Here is a 21,140-nt window from a genome sequence, read left to right on the forward strand (position 1 = left end):
TTTGAAATAAAACCAGCTTTACTTCATTTAGTTCAGCATGATCAATTTCTGGTTCAATTTCGGATAACCGTAACTTACATATCTCTAATTTTTGCAGCTTTGTGATACAATAAGGATGAATGGAGTTAGCGAGGATGCAATTAGATTGAGACTATTTCATTTTCATTAAGAGATAAAGCTAAATGTTGGCTGCAAGCTCAACAACAAGGAAACATCACCACTTGGGCAGACCTTGTCAATAAATTTCTTACCAAGTATTTTCCACCATCTAAAGCTACCAAACTAAGAGGAGAAATTACATCATTTGTGCAGCAAGAAGGAGAATCTTTATATAAAGCTGAGAGAGGTATAAAGAATTATTAAGGAAATGTCCACACCATTGCATACCGGAATGGATGCAACTGGAAACTTTCTATAATGGAATGAGTCCAGCCCCTAGAACCATGATTGATGCAACTGTGGGAAGATCATTGAATACTAAATCATTGGAAGAAGCTCAACGAATTATAGAGATGATGGCTTCATCTATGTATCAAAATTCTAATTCTAGACACTCTACAAGGAGTGGAGGATATGAAGCCAAAATTCTTGAGACTTTTCTTGCACAAAGCTAGCTGCAATGTCAAATGTTTTCAAAACAAATTGCTGCACTAACTCAACAAATAAGCAACTTACAGGCTGTTCCAATTAAGAATATTTAACTTACTTGTGATTTTTGTGGAGGAAATCATGCTAATGGAGCATGTGATGCATCTACAAATGAACCTCAGGAGCAAATTAATTATATAGGAAATTTTCAGAGACAACAACCTTCATTCCTACCTAGTTTTCAGTGTCCTAATAGCAGAAATCAGCAGTACTCTAATTGGAACACTCAATATTCTACTGCAAAGAATTTTAATTCCGCTTTACCTTTTTCTGGTGTAGGTCCAGCAGCACAACAATCCTATTTTCAAGGGAATCTAGCCACTCAACCTCAAAGAATAAAAAATTCTCCAAGCCTATGACTGAAAGGTTGAATGAGATGGAGGAAACCATGCTACAATTTATGAAAGTAACCCAAACAAGCTTCAAGAATTAAGAATCTTCCATGAAGAAGCTTGAAACTCAAATTGGACAACTGGCTGAACAATTATCCAGCGGAGAAGAGGTGAGATTTCCTAGCAATGCAGTTGTTAATCTGAAAAAACAATGTCAAGCTATAATGACTAGGAGTGGAGCTGTTGTGGGGAGTCCCAAACCTGCCAAAAAAAGAGGAAATAATTATGCTATAGAGGAGAAATTAAAATTTGATCTGGATGAAGGAGATTTTACTTTGCTGAAAAGAGAAAATTCAGAAAAAGAGAGTTCTCCAAGGGCTATAAGGAAGACAAAGAGGCAAATACTTGAGGAAGCTAATCAACCTATTGATGAGGAGAAATACAAGAGACTTCCTTACCATCAAAGAATGCCCAATCCAAAACAAGAAAAACAATTGAGAGGTTTCTAGATGTCTTCAAGAAACTTCAAATAAATATTCCTTTTACTGAAGCACTTGAACAAATGCCTTCCTATGCTAAATTCATGAAGGGGCTGTTATCTAAGAAACGAAAGCTTGAGAATGATAAAATAGTCCCTTTGACTGAAGAATGCAGTGCTATTTTACAAAGGAAACTCCTTCAAAAATTAAAGGATCTAGGTTCTTTTAGCATTCCATGTTCTATTGGAAATTGCACCATGGGGAAAGCTTTATGTGATCTTGGGGCCAGCATTAATCTCATGCCTCTTGCTATCATGAAGAGACTTGGAATAGAAGAAGTCAAGCCTACTAGCATAACTTTACAACTTGCGGACAGATCTTACACACATGCTTATGGTGTTGTAGAGGATTTGCTAGTTAAGATTGACAAATTTATTTTTCCTGCAGATTTTGTAATTTTGGACATGGAAGTGGATGTCGACATTCCTTTAATTTTGGGCAGACCATTCTTAGCTACAAGGAGAGCTTTAATTGATGTTCAAAAGGGAGAGCTTATGTTGAGAGTGCAGGATGAAAAGGTTATTTTTAATGTATTTGAGGCACTCAAACATCCCAATGATGATGTTACTTGTATGAGGGTTGATATTCTAGATTCTATTACTTTCCCTTATTTTATTGATAATGCTAATGAAATTTCATTGTTAAAGGAAATAATAGTTGCAGGGAATCATTCTGCTGCTGTAAAAGAAGAAGAATACTTGAGAGAATATGTGCAGTAGTTGGACACCTTGCCAATTGTTCCTTTTTCCAAAAATCCAGCAAAGGAAGAACTGAAAAATGAAATGAAGGAAGAGAAGATTGAGAAACTAGAGCTGAAACAGTTACCTTCTCACTTGAGATACTCTTTCTTAGACCAAGAACATGAAAATCTTGTGATTATTAGTAATGATCTCAAAGAAGAAGAAGAAGAAGAGAAATTGCTGAGAATTTTAAGAGCCCATAAGTCTGCAATTGGTTGGCATATTTCAGATTTAAAGGGAATCAATCCATCTTTTTGCAAGCATAGAATTCTATTTGAAGAGCATTTTAAACCGGTAGTACAGCCACAAAGAAGACTAAATCCAGCCATGAAAGAAGTAGTGAGAAAAGAAGTAATGAAGCTGCTGGATGCATGGGTTATTTACCCAATTTTGGACAGCCAATGGGTTAGTCCAGTCCAAGTTGTCCCTAAAAAAAGAGGAATGACCGTTGTACCTAATGAAAAGAATGAATTAATTCCTATTAGGACTGTCAAGGGCTGGCGCATGTGTATCGACTATAAAAAATTAAATGATGCAACTAGAAAAGATCACTTTTCATTGCCATTTGCTGATCAAATGTTGGAAAGACTAGCTAGACATGAATTTTGTTATTTTCTTGATGGATATTTTGGCTACAATCAAATAGCGGTGGCCCTATGAATCAAGAGAAGACTGCATTTACATGTCCATTTAGAGTTTTTGCATATAAAAGAATGTCATTTGGATTGTGCAACACTCTAGCTACTTTTCAAAGGTGTATGCTGTCCATTTTTTCTGATTTAGTGGAGAAAATTATTAAAGTGTTTATGGATGATTTCTCTATTTTTGGCAATTCTTTTGATAATTGTTTAGCTAATTTGTCCACTATTTTGCAGAGATGTCAAGATACTAACCTTGTTTTGAATTGGGAAAAGTGTCATTTCATGGTCCAAGAGGGAATTGTCCTTGGCCATAGAATTTCAGAAAAAGGAATGGAGGTGTATCAAGTAAAAATAGAAGTTATTAGTAAACTACCTCCACCAATAAATGTTAAGGGAGTTAGGAGTTTCTTGGGTCATGCAGGTTTTATAGGAGGTTTATTAAGGATTTTTCAAAAATAGCAAAACCTCTTAGTGATTTACTTGTTAAAGATGTAATAGTCATATTTTAGCACATCTTTCTCTCCATGTTTTTGGTTTAATTGAGTCTCATTAGTGTACTATTTTGATGTATTAGTTTAGATTTGTGTTGGTAAGTCATGTAGGATTTAAATGTAAATCTTTCTTAATTCCGGTCATAATTTCTTGTTTTGACATAGTTTCTTGCAAAGACTATATCTGAAGCTACCTTAATCGGAATTGAACAAACTTGGTGTCCCTGGAAAGATAAGAGAGAGATCTACCACTTCTCTGTTGGGAGAAAAGCCCGGTTCAAGCATCTTCATGCCCAAAAATGTGTCACAATGTTGTGGCCCTGCAATGACATTTTCAAAATTTGATTGTATTATTGACATTACTTAGTTAGGTGTTTAGAAACCTCATTAGGGAGTTGGGTCTTAATTAAGCCTAATTATTTTGTCTTTAAATAAAGGTTATGACTTCATGTAAAAAATCTTTTCCCTCATTTTTTTTTTTAGAATTCAAAAAGTCTCCATACGAAATGCTCTCTTCTCCTTTATTTTTGTATTTTTCATCTTCTTCTCTCTTTCTCTTCCTCTTCCTCTTCCCCTCCAAGCAATCTTGATTATGAAGCAAGGCTAATTCATCAATCGGTTCAAGGTTTCAAGAACTACATTGCATTCAAGTTATGGATTAGGTTCTATCGAATTTCTTCCTTTTTCTCTCTTTTCTGATTAGGTTAATTACGTTATTCATGATCTTGAATTTCTGTTTGCATCCTAAACAGAGAATGAGTTAATTTCAGATTTGAAATAATTGAATTCACCTAATTCAATCAATCAATCGAATGTTCTGAATTTTGTTAGAGTATTGAATTTGCGATTGCAGTTCTTGTTTTGATGGAATTCATAATTTAGATTTAGATTTTAGAGTATTAATGTCAAATTGAATTAGTGTTGATTGGAATTTCTTTGGAATTGTATTCGTGTGAACAATACGAATTGCATTGTAGGGATTGAGATCTTGAATTGGTTGAAGTTCATATTTCGTTGGAATTGTTCTTTATTCTTCTTCTGTTGTTTACAATTGAATTCAAACAAATCCTTCTCCAAGCTAACTGTAAACTATATGATGGAACTGAAAGCAGAATGCATTTTATGTCCTTCTGAGATGACCTAGGTTTGCTCCTTGTATTGAAAAATTGTTGAGAAATCTAGTTTGTTTGATGCCATTGCGACGTGGTTATCAAAATGGCGTCGTTGCCGGGGACATAAGTCATTTTGTTTTTACTTCATCATATGCACTACTTGATTCAATGTTTAAGCGTTTCTGCATTTTGTCGTGTATTGTGTTCTGTGCTAGTTTCCAAACTCTGTTCTTGTGTAATTGATTTTGTGATTCGTTTCTGCATTCTGTAATCTGCAGTTCATTGTGTTGTCCTTTATGATTTGTTGTTTGTTTTCTTCAATAATCATTCCTAATTTCCAGATTGATCACTAAGTATTTCATGTTTGATGCCTTGTGTGGGGTTGAACAAAAATTTTGTGCATATAAATGTCTAAACAGAGGAGTAGTAGAGGCAGAAAACAGAGGAATTCGACTGTTCCATTAGTCACTGTTCATGCACTAATCATGCACTATTCATCCGATTTTGAAAAATTCCAAAAATATACTTAGAGATCGAATTTTGGTCCGAATTTTTTTGTCCACACTTCTTTTAATGTCTATTAGTGTGTAGAGTTGGTAGATTTCAAAAAGCATTAATAGAAAAAGAGATACATCTTGGTGGCCAAGAAAATTTTTGTGAAACTTCAAAGTGGCATAACTTTTCCTAGAAAACTCAGAATTAGCATATTATATATGCATTTGGGGTAGAAAAAAATTTCCTATGCAATGCAACCCACAAAGTTGGTTGAGGCTGCCTAGAATTTCAAAAATTGCCTGTTTTCTAAAAGTTTTTTCTTTTTTAACATTTATTGACCTATTTTTCTTGATTTTAGGCCTCTAGTTTCCATAAAATATCAATTCAAAAAATTCTGAAATTTTTTTTGGTGTTTTCCTATACCAAAAATAGATTTATCATGGTCTCACTTCAGTCATATCTTACATTTTGATGGTACTTGCTTTGTAAATTGGCTTTGTGCATTCTTTGAGTACTTGTTGTTCTTGTTGGTTCTAACCTTGCCTGACCAGGGCAAACCCTAGTGTATTGCATGAACCTGATCCTAAAATAGAAAGAACACTCCGTAGGATAAGAGCTAACAAAAACAGTGGTAGTGTACTTGGTGAGTCTGAAACTGTTAGTAAATCCAAGATTAAAAGTGAGGATATGGCTGATAACCCTGGGCTAACTTTGAAGGAATTGGCTACACCTAATGTTGTGTATCAGTCATGGTGTGTCCAATATCCTGAAGATGAAACAACCTGTTATGAGCTTAAATCTGGACTTATCCATTTGTTGCCAAAGTTTCATGGACTTGCAGGTGAAGATCCTCATAAGCATTTAAAAGAGTTCCATGTGGTGTGTTCTACCATGAGACCTCAGGGAGTGCCTGAAGACCATGTCAAAATGAAGGCATTTCCTTTCTCTCTGGATGGTGTTGCAAAAGATTGGCTTTACTTCCTACCTTCAACAATCACTACATGGAATCAAATGAAGAAGTTATTTCTGGAGAAATTCTTCCCTGCCTCCAGAACTGCAGCAATAAGGAAAGAGATTTGTGGTATAAGGAAGCTGAATGGAGAGACTTTGTATGACTACTAGGAGAGGTTCAACAAGTTGTGTGCTACCTATCCTCATCATCAAATAAGTGAGCAGTTACTAATTCAATATTTTTATGAGGGACTAACTTTGATGGACAAGAGCATGATAGATGCAGCAAGTGAAGGAGCATTGATGGATAAAACACCACAAGCTGCAAGGCAACTTATTACAAACATGGCAGCCAACACTCAACAATTTGGATTCAGAGGAGTTACTAAGGGAGTAAATGAGATAGCACTTGGTGCTGGTACTAGTGCTGTTTATAGTGTGGAAAATCAAAGACTGGAGAACAAAATCAATGAGTTGACCACCATGGTGAGGCATTTGGTAATTGGTCAACAACAAGTAAGTGCAGCAAGTGAGCAGCCAGCAAAAGTCTGTGGCATATGTACTTCCACTGAGTACCCTACGGATTCATGCCCTACCTTGCAAGAGACAGATGCAAATGTTTCTGGAATCTACACCAACCAATAGCAATAGTATAGATCTCCAAACTAGCAATAGAATTATAACCCATACTCTCAGACATATAATCCAGGTTGGAGAGATCATCTAAACTTGAGATGGGGACAATAGTAACAAAATCAATAACCTTCATTTCAACTTGCTCTAGGCAAATACCAGCCTCCATTCAGGCAACAGCCACCTCCACCACCCCCTCCTGCACAAAGGAGTGAGCCATCATTCCAGGAGATGATGCAGTAGATGGCTACAAACAACTTGCAATTTCAACAAAACATGCAAGCAACTGTCCAGGATTTGAAGATTCAGGTTGGATAACTAGCCACTCAATTGAGTCAGATTCAGTCTCAAGGTTCCAGTAATCTGCCTTCTCAAACAGTCATGAATCCAAAGGGAAATGTGAGTGCTATTACCCTGCGAAGTAGAAAAGAGTTACCAGCAGTTGTAGTTGCAGCACCAGATTCTGAAAATAATAGTGATGCATCCAATGAAAAACATATTCCACCTCCCTTCCCGAATAGACCAGTAGCAGCAAGAAAAAAACCAGAGTCAGATAATGAGTTGCTGGACATGTTCAGTAGAATAGAAGTAAATATTCCTCTCCTTAATGCTATCCGACAAGTTCCTAAATATGCAAAGTTCCTAAAGGAATTGTGTACTAACAAGAGGAAGCTGAAGGGTAATGAGCGAGTGAGTATGGGGAGAAATGGTTCTGCACTTCTTTAGAATAAGAATGTGTCTGCAATTAATCCACAGGACTTGCTCCCTGAGTTACCACAGAAGTGCAAAGATCTAGAAACTTTCACCATCCCTTGTACAATTGGAGAGGAAGTCTTTACAAATGCTATGCAGGATTTAGGTGCTTCAATTAATGTTATGCCTGCATCTGTTTTTAGATCATTACAGATTGGAGATTTGATTCCTACAGGAATTGTCGTCTAGCTAGCAAACAAGATCACTGTGCAGCCACTTGGTGTCATGGAAGATGTTTTTGTAAAAGTTGAGGACCTCTTTTTTCTTGCTGATTTTTATATTCTAGAGATGAAGGATGAACTGCCCAGCCATGCTACATTGATTCTTGGGAGACCATTCTTGAGGACGGTGCGAACAAAGATAGATGTGCATATAGGGACCCTTTCTATGGAGTTTGGTGACAATTTAGTGCGGCTCAACATTTTTGAGGCAATGAGACACCCAACAGAGAACCATTCTATTTTCAGTTTGGATGTTATTGATTTACTTGTTGATGACGGCACAAATTTAGATGATTTGTTTGCTGATTTCACAGATTCTACTAACCCATCATGTACTTGTGATGATTCATCTATTTGTGCTGTTTGTAGTGTTGATATTGCAGGTGTAGCAGATATGGTTACACCAGTAGATGTTTCATCACCAGCAGTTGACCTATCTCTACGTCCATCAATAGAGCTTAAGCCTTTGCCTACACATCTGAAGTATGCTTACTTAAAGGACAACCAATAACTTCCTGTCATTATAGCTTGTGATCTCAAATCTGATCAAGAGGATAGATTACTGCAGGTTTTGAGATATCATAGGAAGGCCATTGGTTGGACCCTTGCTGATCTTCCTGGAATTAGTCCTGCTATTTGTATGCACTGAATTTTATTGGAGGATGAGTTTTGACCTGTGAGACAGCAACAGAGACGACTCAATCCTACTATTTTAGATGTTATGAAGAAGGAGGTCACAAAGCTACTGGCAGTAGGTATTATTTATCCCATTTCTAACAGTAAGAGGGTTAGTCCTGTGCAGGTGGTCCCAAAGAAGATTGGGATGACTGTGGTGAAGAACCAGGATGATGAGTTGGTTCCGACCAGAGTTCAAAACAGTTGGCGAGTTTGTGTAGATTATAGAAGACTTAATCAGGCTAATCGCAAGGATCATTTCCCTCTTCCATTCATCGATCAGGTTTTGGAAAGGCTGGCAGGTAAATCCCATTACTGCTTTTTAGATGGATTTTCTGGGTACATGCAGGTTCATATTGCACCAGAGGACCAGCACAAGACCACATTCACCTGCCGATTTGGCACATTTGCTTACACCAGGATGCCATTTGGTTTGTGCAACGCTCCAGGCACTTTTCAGAGGTGTATGGTGAGTATATTTTCTGACCTTTTGGAGAGTTGCATGAAGGTGTTCATGAATGATTTTACTGTCTATGGTTCTTCATTTGATGCATGCCTAGAGAGTTTATCTAAGGTGTTGCATAGGTGCATCCAAACTAACCTTATGTTAAATTTTGAGAAGTGTCATTTTTTGGTCACACAGGGTATAGTCTTAGGTCACTTAGTCTTCAGTCAGGGTATTCAAGTTGATAAGGCTAAAATTGATATCATTGCTTCTCTACCTTACCCCACTTCTGTGCGAGAAGTTGATGAATCCATATTTTTACTGATATTTTAGCATAATTCTAACTCATTTGATAAGGAAAATATATGAAGAAAGCAGAAAAACTCAGAAAAAGAGAATGATTTGAAGTTTTCTTTCAATTTGTAGTTATTTTAGCAGTTGTGAAATTTTAGCTTAGAAATTAAGTTTTTGATCTTGTTTTTGAAGGATCAATTCGAGCAAGGTTCATGAAAATGGAGGCTTGATGAAAAGGAAGAGAAAAGTAGCAAGTCTGGACTCTAAAACGCAAGAACAAGGAAATGTAGACTAGGCGTGATCACTATTGTCAGTGAAAGTGATCACTCCAGAGCTCAAAGAAGAAGTGAAGCCTGGGCGTTACCACTTTTATCATTAAAAGTGAGCGTTCTAGAGAGGCAAAATATCAGGAAAGCTCCGCGTAACCACTATTATCATCGAAAGTGAGCGTTCCAGATAGCCTTAAACTTGGCGAGTTGCGCGTAATCACTTTTATTCATAAGAGTGATCATGCGCAACCACTTGAGCTCTGCGTTGTCACTTTTATCAGCAAGAGTGATAGGTCCAGAGAGCCCTCAATATCAGGAAAGTTTCGCGTGGTCACTTTTTCTCATAAAAGTGCTAACGCGCAACCATAAACCTTCTGTGTAGCTACTATTTCTCATAAAAGTGATAACGCGCAAATCTAAGAATTTCTATAAAAACCAGAAGCATTTAGATTTTCGAGGATTCAATTTTATTTTTCCATTTTTCTGTTAGATCTTGTTGAGAGAGATTGAGAGAGAAGATTGGGGTCAAGTCTTGAAGCTTCCCCAAAGAGGAATCGGATTGGATCTTCTGGCTATGGCTTCTTGGAGTTTTTCTTCTTTCTCTTTCTCTTCTCCTATGTTTGAGTAGTTTTCTTGTAGTTAGGGGTTTATGGAACTCAAATTGATGTATTGATTTGACTCTTGCTTCTGAATTTTGAGTTCTTGGATTAATTGAATTGTGAATTCTGTTTTTCTTGCAATCTATGAATGGAAATTCGTTTGATTCATCTTAGAGGAACAATTACCAATGGAAGTTGGATTTGCTTCTCCGATCTGAGTTAGCAATCAGAATTTGGGGATTTCTTAGGGATAAGGAGACCTAATTCTGCAATCTTAAGGTTCTAAGTCTTAATGCAACTTGAAATTGAACTTCACCTAAGAGATTAGGGTGGTTTAGTTGCTTGTTAGGGTCAATGAGTTAAGGAATTAACCTTTGGCTATTGCTATGCGAAACTGATTGTTAATTAACCAAGTTCTTGAATGTTCAGAGGCATAATTGAATTAATACTGACATTCTTGTGAAGTAAATTCCTAACTATTCTTCATTCCTATCTCAATTCATCACATTGTTATACTCTGTTTTTCTGCAAGTTAATTCTCTGTATTGTGCTGGTTTACTGCTATTATATGTTATAATTCTCTTTCCAAAATTCGTATGGCTCAAATGGTTATAATTCTATGAAGTGGTACTTGAAACCTAAATTCCCTGAGGAGACAATATTTGGATCTTAATTTTACTCATTACTTGCTGCAATCCTAGTGCACTTGCTAGTGTTAGATTGCGAACAACAAGTTTTTGGCGCCGTTGCTAGGGAATTTGTGTTTCAATATCTTTGGTAGCAGAAAAGTAGCTATATTGAGCATTTATTTTGTTGTTTTGCTTCCAAATTTTTCTGCATATTGCTAATTTTTCTGCATAATTTTTCTTTTTCTTTGCATAATTTTTTATTTCTGCTGTTTTCTGCATAATTTCTGCATTATGTTTACTGCATAAACGTTTGTTTTCTTTTGCATTTTCTGCATAATTTCATTTTTCATTTTTCTGCATAATTGTAAACTTCATTCTGCATAATTTCTATGTTTTCTGCATGTTCTGTTTTGGTGTTTTCTGCATAACTTTTGCATCATTTTCTATTGAATTCTGCATGATTCTATTTTTCATTTTTCTGCATAACTGTCTATTTTTTTTTCCTGCAAAATGCATTGTTGTTTCTTTCTTTTGCATTTTTCTGCATAATCTTATTTTTCATTTTTCTGCATAATTTTCTATATTTGCTGCATGTTATGTTTTGTAATTTTCTGCATAATTTCATATTTCATTTTTTCTAGTTACAAATTTGATTTGACTTTTGTTTTCTTTCTTTTTGTATGCAAGGAAAAACCAAAAAAATAAGTTGCTCTATTGTTTGATGGCAACCAGCATGTATCAGAATTTTTATCAAAGTCAAGTTGCAAGAACAGAAGCTTATGAACCAGATACTCTTAATGCTTTGATTAATAATTTTCAAGCTAGAGTTGCCCAAACTAACCCCTTGGTGTGTGATTTTTACAGTGAAAATGATTTGAATGAAACATATGATGTGGCTGCACCAGAATTTCAAGAAGAAATCAATTTTGGAGGAAATTTTCAAAGATCTGAATATACCTTTCCTCATGAATATCAATATCAAACTAACATGAGTCAGCCATATTATGATTGGAATCAACAAATGTCAGCTGCAACAACACCTTTCTCAAGTCCTCATTCTTCACAGCCTTACTTTCAAGTGTCATATTCTCAACCTCAAAGAGGACAACAGCCTTCAAAGAATCTTCCAAATAAAATAAATGAACTTGAAGAAACTTTGCTTCAATTCATGAAATTTACTCAATCAAGTTTCAACAATCAAGAGGCATTGGTGAAGAAGATGGAGATACAAATAGGACAAATTTCAGAACAATTATTGAAAAGGAATGATGAGAGATGTCCTAGGAATACCATGATGAACCCAATAGAACAATGCCAAGCTGCTTTCACCAGAAGTAAGGTAGAAACTTCAAGTCTAAAAGCTGCTGAAAAAAAGAGAGCATTAGATAAATATGAAGAAAACAAGATTCAAGATAAGCAACAAGAGGATTGCAAGGAAAAGCAGTTAATAATTTTAAAGAAAGAAAAACCAAAGGACTGCAGCAAGACACAACCTGAAAAAAGAACCAAAAAGCGATTGTTTGAAGATGCTTGTAAGCCAATAGATGAAGCTCAATGCAAAAAGTTGTCATTTCCTCAAGGACTGTAGAATTCTAAGCAGGGAAAACAAAATGATGATTCTCTTTTAAGAGAGATCCTTGCTGGAATTAGATATGAAGATAATAAAGAGCATGAAAGGAAGCTTGCTGAGTATATCAAGCTGCTGGAAGTTCCTCCACTCTTATTTCATCCATGTTCTGAATTAAATGAAGAGCTGCAAGTTGGTGAGAAAAAGGGGAAACTTTTCAAGATAGAGCAAGAGCCATTATCATCAAAATCATCTCTAAGAATCAAAGATCAATAGGCGTCAAGCTAGTGACGTTAAAAGAGCGCTTGTGAGAGGCAACTCACATTTCTAACCCATTTTAAGCTTTCTGTAATATTTTTAGAATTCTACATATTAATGTTTTGCAATTTTCTGCTTTTTTGAAATATTCTGCAAAAATACTGTTAAGTCTGTTTTCTAAGGTGCATTTGGATACTTAAATTGAGATTCAATGTTTCGAATGTGTATTTTAAGATTTAGAAATTTGCATACTCATGTTTTACAAATTTATACAAGTTCTGCAATTTGATTCTGCTGCATATCTCTGCTGAGTGAATTTGGTAATTGATTTGAGAATTAATGTTTAAAGTGTGTATTGAATGGATTAAAGTGTGAGAAGTGAGTTAATTGAGGTTTTAGAGGAAATTGACTAATGAAAGGAGTCACTTTATTGCAGGAAAGAAGCTACGTAGAAAAGGCTTTTTGAAGATTTCTGCTGGAACAATCACTTTTACTGACAAAAGTGATCACGCAGAGGCATCAAGGTAAACACGCTCCTTTGGAACACTCACTCTCACTGATGAGAGTGATTACACAGAGACAGATGGGAAAACTAACTCTCTGGAACGCTTCCTTTTTCTGGAAAAAGTGGCTACGCACAGGTAAGTATAACCTGGACCTCTGTACGTTATTACTTTTATTAACAAAAGTTGCAACATAGCTGCGCGTTATCACTTTTCCCAGTAATAGTGATAACGCGCCCCTTACTCTGAAAAATACACTCTCTGGAACATTCACTCTTATCAAAAATAGTAATGACGCTGGGACCATTTAATTTTGCAAAGTTCAATTTTTATTTTAAAAGCAGTCACGTGCCTAGCGTAACTATATATACTTTCTATCCTGAGCACGCACACACACATTCACTCTTAAAATCTAACTTCTTGCTGAAGTCCCTTGCATTCCTAATCTTTGTGTGTCGACAACAACAAGATTTCTTTCACACATTTCTGCATCATCGTCACTAGGTACACAACTCTATTCTTTCTGAAGTAAATGGATTAGTTTTTTTTTTCTATGTTAATGTTTTGGGGGGTAATGAGCCACTGTTTTGATGATTTTTGATTCAACGATAGAATAGATAAAATGCTGAATAAGTGGTTATTAGCATTCATGATATTTTTAAAGAAGTCAAACCTGTATGTACACTATTTGAACCAACTTTCTGCAGAACCCCAATATGTCTAAATAGACTTTTATGAAAATGTTAGCATGAAAAGACATGAGTATGGTTATATGCAATTATCTGCAATTCTGAAACTACTTCTGGATGAATGTGATACAATAACTCTTTACTGATAATGAGTAGTTGCATAAATATGTTGAGAATTAGTTGAAACCTGAACTTAGCTCTCTGTATTACCATATGTTTCTGAGAAAATGTGCACTTTAAACTTACAAAAATAGGAAAATCAGTTTAAAATTCTCTGAATATGGTTGTTCAAATCTATGCACTGGTGCTTTTCTATTTGCAGAATGATATGCCAATTATGCTGAAATGGTTTTCTGCTGAAATTACAAAGCTATTGAAAAATTGATTGATAACTTGTAATAATCTGTCTGCATGAACCTGATATTTTCTAAGAGTGTGCACTCTGAATGCATACAGCAGAATTTTATTTGCTTTCACTGTGAATGCTTTTGTGCAGCTAGGTGCGGGTAGTTGAATGAGCATAGTGTTAAACATTGATTGTCTGAAAACTATTTGCTGAAATTTTCTACAAGCATAGATTTATCATGTGTTAAAATTTTACATTTTCTTTTGCAGAAACTGAAAAATGGTTAGAACTTCATTCAATACACCAGTGGGCCATCCTAAGAAGAAGCAAGCTGCATCTTCTACCACTCCTACGAAGAAGCAAGCTGCATCTTCCACAAATCCTAGAAGAAGATCCAGCATAAATCTTCAAGCTGCAGCATCAAAGAGGGCCAGAACTGATGGTGTCTCAAGTTCTTCACCTATTCAAATCTCTGACCCATCTCAACCAAGATCACCTGAACCATCACCTTCTTCACCACCTCAGACAAGATCCCCTGCACCTTCACCTTCACCATCACCTCCACCAAGAACAACTGCACCTTCAGGATCTTCACCACCTGCCACACATGATCCCAGATTCAGAAGTTTGGCTCATGAAAACTTTTTCAGAGCCAACATTCTAAGAAGAAAAATTGTTCCCAACAGAGCATTCCAAATAGTTGGGAACAATTATCCAGAATTCAAAGAGGAAATCCAAAGAAGAGGTTGAGAATTCTTTTGTGCAACAACTGGCCTGGGTTGGAGGGAAATAACTCAGGATTTTTACGCCAATGCCATGAGGTTTAAGGGAAACCGAATCCCTAAGTTCAGCTCCATGGTCAAAGGCATGAGGATTGACTTTTCACCAGCAAACATCAACAGGGTGCTGGAAATTAATTCTGCACAATATGTTGCACAGCTGGACTTCAAATCATTTAAAGAAAGTCCAGATATTGATTTTGTGCAGATTCTGGAAAGGATTGGTAAACTAGGCACCACATGGGAGCTGAACCAATCTAAGAAGCCAAAGCACATCATCACCAAGAATCTTCTGCCCTTTTCCAAAGTGTGGAGCATGTTCATCTTGAACTCCTTCATGCCTATTAAACATAGCTCCACACTGGCTGTCAAGAGGGCTGCTTTGCTGTTTGCCATAGTCTCCGACATCTACATAGATGTGGGAGAAGTCATAAGTGACTGCATTTTGGGAAACCTGAAGACAAAAAGGGATTCATTGGCCTTTCCTTCAGTAATCTCATTACTTTGTGATGACGCAGGAGTAGAATTTGGAGATTACTAAGAGAAGATCAGAGCTGCACCATCCATTTCTGCAGCTCTGATAAAAGAGATTTATGCTACTGTCTCCTGCACTTCTGCAACTCCAATTCCTTCACAATACAAGAAAGAGAAGCCTATAATGATGAAGGGCAGAATCAATTGGCTGAAAGGCAAAATGAGCTACACAATAGCCTAAAAGCTGGAGTTATGTTAATGGAATGTATCATGCTAAATATTGGTCAAAAATTGGGAATGACCAAAGATGAAATGTATCATACTCCAGATTTGGTAGAGAATGCTCAGTGCCTTCGTTCTTCTGTGTTCAAGAATATGCCAATATACAGAACCCACTTTCCTCAACCAACATTTGAAGAGGTAGTGGAAGAAGAAGAAGGTTCTGAAGAAGAAAGCTCAGAGGAGGAAGATGCATCAAAAGACTAGTTTAGGAATTTATTTTCTGTTATTAGGAGTTTTATAAATTTCTGTAGTTTCAAACTTTTTGGGTTGTTGTTACTTTTACAACTGTTGTTGCACTGAAAGTAAACTGACTAGCAAGTGTACTAGTGTTGTTGTAGCAAGTTATAAAAAATCTTAGAATCAAATTGAGTTCCAAGTATCGTCCTCAAGGAATAAAGTTCTCAATTACCACTTCACAAGATCACAATTAGTTGAGCTTTACAAATTTCAGATGGATTTGGTTTGAATGTATCAAAAAATGAAATTAGAAAGTAAAACAGAATAGTTAGTACAAAAGTATATAGTAAACAGATGTAGAAAGAGTAGTCAGGAAATTGTTTCACCAAAACTTCAACATTGAATCAATAAAGTTCTGAACTTTCAAGCATTTAGATGGAATGACAATCAGTTTCACGTTATATTAATCAAAGGACAATCCCTTGCCTCAATGAATCTAGCATCTAATTAAATCACTCTAATCCCTTAGATCTAATCCAATCAAATGCTGCATTAAGTTTGAGAAACCAAAAGATTGCAAGATTAAGATATCTTATCCCTAAGAAACCAATAACCTTGGCAATTAATTCAGATCTAAGAAACAAATTCAATTCCTATTGATAAGAGTCCTCTATGATTAGTTGATTAAATTTCCATTCAATCACTACTTTAACAGCAGAATCAATCACTCAATCCAATCCAAAACTCAAAGTTCAGATCCAAAATCAATTCAACATTTCCATTTCAGATTCACAGTTCCTAACTACAAAGAGTTTAAGCAAACATTACAAAAAGAGAAGAGAAGAGAAGAGAAGAGAAGAAGAGAATGAACAAAGAAGAAACATCTTCAAGCCAATCTCCAATCTGATCCCTCAAGAAATGAAGCTTAGTGTACGTCCTCAATCTCTCTCTCTGACTCTCTCAACAACAAAAGCAAATGAAAAATAAAAAAGTGAACAAAAACTCCAAAATTTCTGAGCTAACTGTCTCTTATAAAATTTTCGCTCTGCTGGCGTGATCACTTTTGCCAGCAATAGTGATCACGCAGAGGCTAATTCTTCATTTCCACTTGCGCATGTTCACTTTTGCTGGTGATAGTAGCTACGCGCACTTCAAAGTGTTCACTTTTGTTGAAAATAGTAGCCACGCAGAAGCTTCCCTTACTAATATCATGCGCGTGTTCACTTCTGCTAGAAATAGTGAACACGCAGCAACTCTTCTTGGAAGACTCTCTGGAACGCTCACTTTTTCCAGAAAAAGTCATTACACAGAAGCTCTTCTCATTGCAACCTCTCTGGAACGATCACTTTTGCTAGCAAAAGTGATTACGCAGAAGCTCTTCTTCATTTTATGGTTCTGGAGTGATCACTTTCACCAGCGAAAGTGATCACTCAGAGGCTGTTCTTCAATTATCAACTTCTTTCCTCCAATTTTTGCTACTTTTCTTCTATTTTTCCTTTGATCATCCAATCCTCATGAACTTAGCTCAGAATTCCCTACAAAAGCATACTTGAAATGTCACTTTTTACATAGAAAATCAATGAATTTTAAAATAACTATGTTTAAAAGTGACATGCAACATTTTATTATTTTTTTAAGGGTTTTCTACTATTTCTAACATGTTTTCTTTATTAATTGCACTAAAAACTATTGTAAAATACTAGTAAAATATGGATTCATCACTATCCCAAACTTGAATTTTTGCTTGTCCTCAAGCAAATTAGAACATATCAAGGTGTAAATTCTTATTAATTGGAATCCAAAAACTTTTTACATTTTTCAGAAAAATTCAGATTAAAAATCCATTTTACTTCAATGCATTCTAATTGTTTTCTCACTAAGTCATTCACCAATTCTTCATCATGATAGTCACACTTGACTTATCTGTTTGCTGCACAATCTCATTCATTTCAATCAAGCAAATCATTAAAGCTACATGCAAACAAAGTTGAGAAATATTATCACAGCTCTTAGAAAGTGTTTCTCTAACTCAATCAGTGTTTAAGCTTGTGTTTGCTCTCAGCATCACCAAATTCATCAAACTTTGCCATAAGCTTGCCTATATTCTCTACCTCCTTTGCAAATTTACAATTAATCACATATCAAGAGGACTTTTTATGTAATATTAAGGCTCAGGGACAGGTATGATTTCAATGAATTCAGGATATCAATGCAGCTAATTTCAAACAAAAAAAGATGCAAATTGAGTAGATAAGCTTTTAAACTTAGTAAGGGCTGTATCAACTGTTTCTATTCCTAATCAACTTTCAATCACAGTTTAAATTTTTGCAGAATTATCTACCAATTTTCTTTTCCTTTTTGATTTGCTAATTTCTTTTTCATTTCTTTTTCATTTTTCTATTTTTTACTTGCAGCTTTTTACTTCTTATTCATATTTTCTCTGCATGACTTTTTCTAACTTTCTTATTTCATTTCAATCCTTTTCTACCCCAAACTTAGAACATTGCTTGTCCTCAAGTAATGCACTAGAAACATGATGTTACCCCAAACTTAGTTTTAAAACTTATCTTTGATTCAACTCAATTTGCCTCTTTTTTATTTTAATAGGTAAAATGGTTTTTCTAGAAAAGCTTGTATTGAGGTTAATCAAAGAAAGGCTATCAAAGGGGCTAACTAGGACATTCAAGAATGAAAGGCAGTCTATTTGGCTCACTAGGTAAATCTGAATAATGGCCTCCATCCTTTATGTGATTAATACAAAACAGCATATTCAGTTAAGAAACAAAGCAAGTTCTAGAGAGTAAATCAAATTTGAGATCAGTCACACATCAATGAATGAAAAGGATCGAGTCTCACCAAGGAAGTAAATAGATAATATTCATCAATTCAGTTCACTATTTACTTCAAAAATTTGCATGAATAAAATGGAAAGATTGCTTTATTTTTCAAAATACAAGTATGACAATCATGTTAAGAATGGGAAAAACAACTTATGTAATTCAACAATCAGAATTTCAATCAGGTGAAAATCAGGTTTATTTATCAAGAAAACAAAATCTAATGCAGTTTAATATTTTTCTAACTTGTGAATATTTTATGCAAAATGTAAGCTGTACACATGAAAAGAGAGGTACAGAATTAAACCCCCCCTTTCATGGTAGCTGTGCATATTTCAATCATTCCATGCGCTCCTTGTTCAGAGTTTGAGAGCATGGTCTGCACAAAAACATCATAAGTTTTCATCAATTATCAGCTATAAAGTTCAAAGCTAGTAGATATTTAAAACAAAATTATTCATAACCAAAATAAAACTTAAAATGTAATTACAGCACTCAAAAGTCTGAAATTCTAATTACAATCTTTTGACAAAAATTAAACTAATGACAGAAATTTAAATTCCTAATCTACTCTTCATCTTCATCCTCATCCTCATCTTCCAAATCATCATCTTCTTCCTCTTCTGCAGTAGCTGCTGGTGGAGGAAAATGAGTTCTGTAGATGGGGAAGTCTTTGAAGACAGTTGACCTCAGGCATTGGGCATTCTCTACTTGATCTGGAGTGTGGTACAAGTCTTCTTTGGTCATGCCCATTTTTTGACCAATGTTCATGAGAACACCTTTCAGAAGCATGATGCCAGCCTTCAGACTGCTGTGCAACTCATTCTGCCTCTCAGCTAAGGAGTTTTGTCTTTCAGCCATGAAGGCTATCTTCTCCTTCATTGTGGTTGGATTCTCTCTTTTATACTGGGAGGGAATTGGGGCTGTTGATGTGCAAGAGACAGTAGCATAAATCTCCTTCACCATAGCTACTGTAATTGGAGGTACAACTCTAATTTTTATTTGATAATCTCCAATTTCAATACCTGCATCCTCACAAAGAACAGTTATTAATGAAGGGAAAGCTAGAGAATCTCTTTTTCTCTTGAGGATGTCCAGAATGCATCCACTAATCACTTCTCCTACATCTATATAAAAATCATTAACTATAGCATATAGGAGTTCAGCTCTCTTCACTACTAGAGTGGAGCTATGCCTAACAGGCATGAATGAACTCAAAATAAAGGTGTTCCACACTTTTGCAAAGGGCAAAAGGTTCTTGGTTGTGTTGCATTTGGGCTTTTCTGATAGATTCAGCTCCCAAGTAGTCCCTTGTTTCCCAATCCTCTTAAGGACTTGAACATAGTCCTTATCTTCAGCATCCCTGAACGCTTTAAAGTCTTGTTGCCCAAGTTGTTTTTGAGTCTTAATATTGAGGACTCTATTGATGTTAGCAGCAGAAAAATCAACTGTTATCCCCTTGACCATTGAATGGTATTTAGGCAGCTGATCTCCCTTGAATCTCATGGCATTGGCATAAAATTCCTGTGTAATGTCTCTACAGCCAATGCAAGCCATCATGCAGAAGGATTCCCATTCTCTTTTCTGAATTTCCTCCTTGTATTCTAGATAATGGTCTTCAGCAATCTCAATTGCTCTATCTTGGACAATCTTTCTTCTCAAGATATTAGCTCTGAAATAATTCTCATGAGCTATGCTCCTGAACCTTGGATCATGTTGAGGATTTGGCCTTGATGAAGAGGCTCTTGCTAATCTTCCTCTCTTTGTTCTAGGAGTACCTCTAGAAATGCCAACTGCAGTGTTGTCTAATGTCCTTACCATTTTTTAAAATTTCCTGCATAAAAAGAATATTTCAATACACTGAAAGACATGAATGCAATGCAATAAAAATTTTGCAGGACATTTTCAATTTCAGAATAGCAGAATATGAACAATGCAGAACATAAGAATATCATAACAATGCAGAATATGGTTCCTTAAAGCATTTAAACTCAGATATTCATGATTTTGAATGCAAAATGCTAGAGTTCAAGAGTTACATTTATGCAAAAATTTCTTTCTAACTATTTTTCACTTTAAGTCTTAAGGTTAACTCATGCAATCTGTCAATGTAAGTCATTTTTATCTAATAAATCTATCAATTGAAGTGAGAATTACTCTACATTGTCTTGTAATTGCATGTTCAGATTAGTTATTAATAAGAAAATTTCTGTTTTTCCATTACTCAGTGTTTTCCACAATTCTGCAAAATGAAGAACCCTAATTTCTAAATCAGAGAAATAGAATACTGACCTGGATTTGGAGAAAATGTGCAGAATGAACTTCAATTGATTGCTTAGAAACAAATTTCGTTCAGCAAAAGGTCAGAAAGATCAAGAATTTGAGAAATGAGATGAAGAAATGAAGATTTGAGATTCTGAAAATGGCTCTGCATGGTTCCTTTTATGCATTTTAATGGACACGCTTACTGCACGTGGCCACTTTTTTCAGAAAAAATGGAAGCTGTAGAGATGATGCTGTGAGCATGTTCACTATTGCTAGCAAAAGTGAACACTTTGGAAAAAGTGATCACGCGCAGGTAGTATCCTTCTGCGTGATTACTATTCCTAGAAAAAGTGGCAACACGCATCGACCTTAACTTGAAACTACACATTACTCATGCGCGTGATCATTATTATTGGAAAAAGTTACTACGCGCATCACATTACCTCTATTTAAGCTTGGGCGTGGTTACTTTCACTAGGAAAAGTGATTGTTCCAG

At 35.6% G+C, this 21,140-nt stretch overlaps 1 non-coding gene across 1 annotated transcript; it reads right to left on the minus strand.

The window, feature by feature from the left end:
- Nucleotides 1–279: 279 nt before the first annotated feature.
- LOC113851780 lies at nucleotides 280–385 on the minus strand. Its single transcript, XR_003502345.1, has one exon. It is a non-coding gene; the product is annotated as a small nucleolar RNA R71 (small nucleolar RNA).
- Between the last annotated feature and the right edge of the window lie 20,755 nt (nucleotides 386–21,140).

Source organism: Abrus precatorius, unplaced genomic scaffold (genome assembly GCF_003935025.1).
Source record: "Abrus precatorius isolate BTA unplaced genomic scaffold, Abrus_2018 Scaffold9, whole genome shotgun sequence".
NCBI lineage: Eukaryota > Viridiplantae > Streptophyta > Magnoliopsida > Fabales > Fabaceae > Abrus > Abrus precatorius.